Below are 7,744 nucleotides of genomic sequence, written 5' to 3' on the forward strand. Positions count from 1 at the left end.
TAATCAGCAGAACCGAGGGAGTTCAAGCCAAGGCAAGGGAAACACGACAAATAATGCAGCAGGCAAGGATATGAAGAAAACTGGGCGAATCTACTATACACAAGTGGCCACTAAACCGGAGGGAGAGCCGGTTATGATGGGTACGTTTCTCACGGCCAATCACCCTGCAATCATTCTCTTTGATTCTAGTGCTTCACATACATTCATAAGCAAGAAGTTTGTGGAGAAATATTGCATTCCTTGCATTGAATCAAGGGAAGGGTTTATTATTCATTCGCTTGGGGGACAAATATTCACTAAAGAAGTGGCTTTCCATGTGCCCGTAACATTGGCTGAATGGGACTTTCCCACAAATATGATTGTTCTGAAAGGCCAAGATATAGATGTAATTCTAGGCATTAATTGGTTAGCCCAGCACAAAGCTATCCTCAACACTGATCTGAGAACCATCAGGTTGAGCTATGGCTAGGAAGAGGTTCTCTTGTTTATTCCCGTAGCTACTACAACTAAACCATTTGGCAGAGTATATGAAGTCATCATACCGGAGATCCAAGATATTCTGATAGTATGTGAATTCTCGGACGTCTTTCCGGAAGATCTGCCTGGATTGCCTCCAGAGAGAAATGTAGAATTTGTGATTGAATTGAAGCCCGGTACGGCTCCTATTTCTAGAAGGTCGTACCGAATGCCTCCGAATGAGTTGGCAGAACTCAAGACTCAATTACAAGATCTGCTAGAAAAGGGATTCATCCAACCTAGTTCATCACCTTGGGGTTGTCCAGCCATCTTTGTCAAGAAGAAGGACCAAACGCTTTGGATGTGCATGGATTATAAGACCCCTTAATGAGGTCACCATAAAAAATAAGTACCCTTTCCCCAGATTGATATCTTATTTGATCAGCTTACCGAAGCTCGGGTATTTTCCAAGATTGACCTCAGGTCGGGTTATCATCAGATCCGTATCTGACCCAAAGATATACCCAAAACCGCATTCACTACGCGGTATGGATTATTTGAATATCTGGTTATGTCTTTCGGATTAACAAATGCTCCTACCCACTTCACATATATGATGAACTCGGTATTCATGCCCGAGTTGGATAAATTTGTGGTGGTCTTCATTGATGATATTTTGATATATTCCAAAAATGAAGAGGAGCATGCTCAGCATCTGCGGATCGTGTTAACACACTTAAGGGAGCATCAACTATATGCTAAATTTAGTAAATGCGCATTTTGGCTGGAGGAAATTCAATTTCTGGGACACGTATTGTCTGCCAAGGGGATTGCGGTTGATCCCAGCAGGGTTAAGGAAATTTTGGAGTGGAAACCACCAACCACTGTACATCAAGTCCGAAGTTTCCTTAGACTGGCTGGTTATTACCGCCGATTTATTCCAGATTTTTCCAAGCTTGTGAAGACAATCACAAGTTTATTGAAGAACGATACAACATTTAACTGGTCTTCAAGATGCAATGAAGCCTTCGAGCAGCTGAAGGAGTTATTGACCACTGCTCCGGTATTAGCTCAACCGGACATTGAAAAGCCTTTTGATGTGTATTGTGACGCATCAGGCAGTGGTTTAGGTTGTGTCTTGATGCAAGAAGGCCGAGTTGTAGCATACGCCTCAAGACAGTTGCGCCGACATGAGGAACATTATCCAACTCATGACCTGGAATTAGCTGTTGTGCTTCATGCCCTGAAAATATGGCGTCATTATCTGCTGGGGAATATCTGTCATATCTATACATATCATAAAAGCTTGAAGTACATCTTTACCTAGTCAGAGCTGAATATGAGGCAGAGGAGATGGCTTGAGCTGATTAAGGATTATGAATTGGAAATTCACTATCACCCAGGCAAGGCCAATGTAGTGGCAGATGCACTAAGTCACAAAGCTTCCTGTCATTGTCTTACGATGAAGACTTCTGACATTACATTATGCCAAGAAATGGAGAAGTTGAACCTGGGAATGATTCAACATGGAACTTTAAATCACTTGAAGCTTGAGTCGGTTCTCCTGCAAAGAATAATTGATGCACAAAGAAATGATGAGGGTATGAAACACATTCATGAGAAAATAGAGGCCGGTAAGGCAAACTGTTTCAGAAAAGATGATCAAGGCATTGTATGGTTTAACAACCGCATAGTTGTGCCCAAGAATGATGAGGTCTGCTAGCAAATTTTAGATGAAGCACATCTTAGTCGCTATTCTATTCATCCCAGAAGCACTAAGATGTATCATGATCTAAAGCAACATTATTTGTGGACCAAGATGAAGATCGAAATTGCATGCTATGTGGCGAGATGCGACACTTGCAGACATGTCAAGGCCATACATATGAAAACTGCTGGTCCATTGCAATCTTTACCAATCCCGACTTGGAAATGGGAGGACATAAGCATGGACTTTATTGTGGGATTACCCAGGACGACAAAAGGATTTGACTCTATTTGGGTTATAATTGATTCGCTTACGAAAATTGCTCATCTTCTACCCATCAAGACAGATCATCCAGTTGCTGTCTATGCCCAATTATATATTGCTCGTATTCTTAGTCTGCATGGGGTTCCAAAGACAATATTGTCTGATCGTGGACCTCAATTTGTATCCAAATTCTGGGAAGAACTTAACAAATCCTTGGGTACTAAGTTGCTCCACAGTTCGGCCTATCATCCTCAAACTAGTGGGCAGACTAAGAGAGTAAATCAAATCCTTGAAGATATGTTGCGAGCATGTGTTCTGGAATTCCCACAGAAATGGGATGACTGCTTACCATTAGCGGAGTTCTCATACAATAATAGCTATCAAGAGAGCATCAAAATGGCACCCTTTGAAGCTTTGTATGGACGACGGTGTTGTACTCTGTTAAACTGGTCTGAAACAGGAGAAAGATGGTTTTTCAGGCCTGATATGGTAAAAGAAATAGAAGAGAAGGTTCAATGAATAATACATAACTTGAAAGAAGCCCAAGCTCGCCAAAAGAGTTATGCAGATAAACGATGCCAACCCTTGTACTTCAAGTCGAAGATTATGTCTACCTAAAAGTCTCACCAATGAAGGGTGTATCTCGTTTCGGGGCAAAAGGAAAACTTGCACCCCGGTACATTGGTCCTTTTCCTATCCTTGAAAGATATGGACCAGTGGCATATCGACTCCAATTACCCGAAACATTGTCTGCAGTGCACAATGTGTTCCACGTATCCCAATTGAAGAAATGTCTTCGGGTTCCGGATCAAACCGTTGAAGTGACAGATGTTGCCTTAGAACCAGACTTGACATCTTCTCATGTAAATTGTGAGATATGTACACTTGTTGTAATAAAGAAGTAGACCCCATACCACCCCCTGCCTTGTACAAGAAATAAGGAAATAAAAATGTGAAGTGTCTCCTTTTCCATTACTTGCCATAGGACTTTAAATCTCGGGACGAGATTCTTTTATGGGGGAAGGATGTAACACCCCTAGTGTTACTACCACTAAAACGTGAGCATCACATCATGAGCATTAGCATATCATGTGATTGTTACACTTAGAAAACATTCACTAGGCAAAAATTTCAAACAAGTTCTATTGAGGTGATTAGTCATGGGTGAAACCCTAGGGTAGGATACTTAACCCTAAATTGGGCTTAGAAGTGTTAACAAATCCAAGTGAGAGAAAACTTTAAAACTCAAGAGAAATGGCCATAAAATATTAACATTAATGGACTTAAGTGGCACCCAAACCTTAGAAGTACCATAAACCATAAACAAACCCTAGAAAACCCTGGACTGAAACCCTAGGGGGTTATATGTAAATGTTGCACACTTTTGGACCTAAGTGCAAAAACCATGGAATTAGGGTACCTTAAGTCATATGGTTCACATATTTTAAGATTTGCAAATGAAACCATAAGATTTGGGTCTAATTGCAAAAAGGCCACTCTAGTGCTCATGTATGGCTAAGTTTGAAAAATCGTTGAAGAAGGCTGACTTTGGAACTCTGCAGATCCAAAAATACAAAGATTTTGCCTAGGGTCAACACATCAAAAGTCTAGAGCTACTATAGGAGTACAACTTTGCTTAAGGGATTAAGCATTGTGTTATACAAAAAATAGAGATAATTGGCCCTAAAGTTTGGCTGTCAGATAATACAGAAACTGAATATGGACGGTCAGTGAGTTTTGAAGAACTTTAGGCTTGATTCATGCTCAAAGGAGTAAGCAACTGAACATGATCTCTATAGCAGAATTGTAGTTTGTATATAGGGCTACAAGTTTGCTACAAACAGATTAGCAAGTTGTCATGCAAAAAATCAAGAAAAATGCCTCTGAAGATCCTCGGTCAGAACAACTGATGAAGCTTCTAATGGTACAGTGCACTGAAATATCCCAGGGTTCAGTCCCACTCGCCGATGGCGATCTGCGTGCCTGGATGCACGCCATTCACTGCGATTCATGCCTGGCACGCCATGGATATTCGCGGGGAGGTAGCTTTGGACGTGTCGCGATCTCGTGGACCTAGCCCGAGCCTAGTCGGAGATAATTCACCGGCAGCCACCGTGGCTCGGTCATTTCCGCCGCCGTGTCGTCCATGCCTCGCTCCTCCCTGACTGTGTCCCTTCTTTACGTGGTAACCATGCACGAACGGTGTAATCCGCGGCCGTGGATCATAGCTGGACTACCGCGCCTTTAAATAGCCCCGCCACCCACGGCGAGGTATTCACATCTTCACCAGTGAACTCGGTTGAAGCGCAAATTCGCGGAATCCTCTCCACCTCTCCACATCTTCACCAGTGAAACCATAGTCCTTTGTGACCGTGTAGCCCCAACCTCACCTCCTAATTCCACCCGAACCCGTCGCGGTGCCATTTTCCCCCTTTTCTATCACCGACGAGCGAAAATCCTCCGCGCTCAGTGGCCAGCTACTCCCAGGTCTGCTCCTGCTAGTTTTAATCGTGTTTCAGCACCTATATACGCTCGTGATACTCATCGGCTCCACCCTCCCTGCTTGGCCACGCTCAATCACCTGGAACACATGAACTTGTGTTCGGCATTCCCCGCCACCGTGGACACACTAAGCCAAGGCCATAACCACTCAATTAAAGCTCGTTCTAGGGTTGTCTCATGTCCATAATACTTGCCTAGTAATTAATTTGGGCAGCCACTGCCAATCTTGGCGGGTCCAAGCAGCAGAGTCGTCGACGGTGAGCACGCCGTAGTTTTGGATCTATTTGGAGAAGAAATAGAACTAGAAGGGTATTTTTGTAAGATGTCAGTGACTCTAGGAATAGTCCCGGGAACACTTTCCAAGTTGTTTAAAACATCAGGGGCCTTTTCGCAAAATTGGCAGCGCGGGCGCGGGCGCGCGCGTGCTTTCCCCTTTCTGCAGGCCGGTTGGGCTGAATTCAGCCCAACACTGTTTATAGTTTTTCCTTTCCTTTTTCTGCCAGGGTTAGGGCATTTCTAGAAATTGTAGAAAATGCTAAAAATGCAAGACTAATTTTGTTAGGTTCCTAATTTTCTATAGTATTTAATAAAAATAGTAGTATGATTTTTAGTCTAAATAGGGAATTATGGAGTATTTAAAATAGCTAAAATTTATCCTCCTAGAATTTTAGAAATTAATTACTAACTCCAAAAATCATCAAACTTTTTGGATAAGATTTAACTATTATTTAGAAGCCTTGGGTAAAGTTTGGCATGATTTGGTTATTGTTTGGTGCCTAAACCCCAAAGCCCCTAATCCTCTAGTGATGCCTGCCCTAGGAACTACAGTTTTGACTCCAAAAACCCTAGTTTCCTGGAGTTTCGTGAAGGAAAGTTGTACTCAAGATACAACTTAATAAACCATTTCTATCATGCATTTCATAAGCATTACATAAGCATTCATGATTATATATGGTTCTATATAGAAAACGAGGAAGAAATAGAAGTTGAAGAAGCAAGAGCTACACCACCACCACCTGAAGACCCACCAGCCGGGAACTGCTTTTATTTTGACATCTGTGGAGCAGATCCCGACTTACCTATAACACAAGGCAAGCCCCGGTGCATTTGCCACCTCCTTGCTACTTTTAAAATCTTTCTCACTTGCTTGATGCATTAGGTGACAGGAGTTGTGTGCTAAACAAGTTGCTGCATTTCCTTCCTTAAGAATTTGATTACCTTTCCTTGATCCCCTGTTTTACAAAAAAGGTTTTTCTTATGCTTAGCCTTGCTCTAAAAAACAAAATGTTTTGTTTTGACAAAAGATGATGCTTCAAGTGGGTGGGATGTTTTCAAAATAAAAAACTTGATGGTGGATCCATCATGGCCGTGATGGGTTCAACATCGGAAAAGATGTACCTCTGCCAGGTACCAAACTTTGGGTTGAAATGATAAAGCTGAGATTGGGCGGGTGACTTGCACGAGAAGAGAGTCCCGGTGTTGTGTCTCTGTCTAAGTCGATTAAGGACCGTCTCGATGTAGGCCTGCTGACCGAGGACCCTTTAACTGGTCACATGCCTCATCATGGGTAAGCTTTGCCTCAGGCAACTAATACTAGAATAAGATAACATGCAATGGGAGTGGAGAGATGGCGAGAGTAGTGTGTACCCTCCATGGCAAGAGGCTGGACGGTGGTGTATCTGTGCTCTCAGTTGGCGTGAACCTGATCTGGTCTTAAGAACCCCGGTGGCGAGTTGACATATGCAAGGGTTAAGTGCTACATATGTCGTGTGATTGGAGATCCTCAGCTGAGTATTAATCGATTTGGATCGCCGTTACTTCTCGGACATGAAGACTTGGTCACTGACTTACACGTAGCATTCCAGTGAATTAGAAGGGTTGATAAGATATTGTCTAGTATAGGTCAAGTGCTTGAACTAGGGTTGAAAGAACTCTAGATGCAGGTAACTTTACTTAACCTGACAAGTAAAACTGAATTTTTAAGGATCCACTATTAGTAAGCATTTCTGCAAACAGAGTCTTTGATTCTTGATAAGCCGTACCTTGATTCCCAAAAGCCAGCATATCCTTGAGAGTCTTTTATTTTGACTGGTAAGACTTGCGAAAGTACACTCCGTACTTAGGGTTTTCGAACCCATGTTGTTGTAGGTGAGGAAGCAACCATTTTTTGTTGCTTTTGTTCCAAGGTGGTGCCTAAGGAAGAAAACCAAGACTGAAGCCTCGGGAGGAAGTGTCCTCCTTTATAAACTTTTTACTGTTAATCGAGAGGGGGTTTTGCCTCCCAAGATATGTAATAATATTACTCCAGCACTCTTATATTTTACTGGTCTGTAATAATACTACTCTTTCCATACTTTACTATAAAATAAGTTGTTGTAACTGCTTCCACATACTCGTTCCTCCGATGTGTTGTAATATCTGCATGACGGGTAAAACACTCTTAGGCAAGGTAAAGAATACAGATACCGAACTTATCAAGTGATCAGGTGCACCTGCAGGGTTGTCTGAGGTCCGATGCACAAGGACAACTGTAGGTGGACCTAATGACTTGGGAGGTTCTATCACACGTAGGTTGTGCCGCATTAGCGGATCATCTCCGTGCGGTGACTTGGCCACCCAAGTTCCGGCCACACCTGTCGGAGAAGTACGATGGTACATCAAACCCGTCGGAATTCCTGCAGGTCTACGACACAGCCATTACGGCAGCTGGTGGAAACACTGCTGTAATGGCAAGCTACTTCCATGTAGCCTTGCCCGGACCTGGCTCATGAACCTCACCCCGGGGTCCATCTACTCCTAGGAAGAGCTCTGTGC

This window comes from Zea mays, chromosome 6, assembly GCF_902167145.1.
Source record: "Zea mays cultivar B73 chromosome 6, Zm-B73-REFERENCE-NAM-5.0, whole genome shotgun sequence".
Classification (NCBI taxonomy): Eukaryota; Viridiplantae; Streptophyta; class Magnoliopsida; order Poales; family Poaceae; genus Zea; species Zea mays.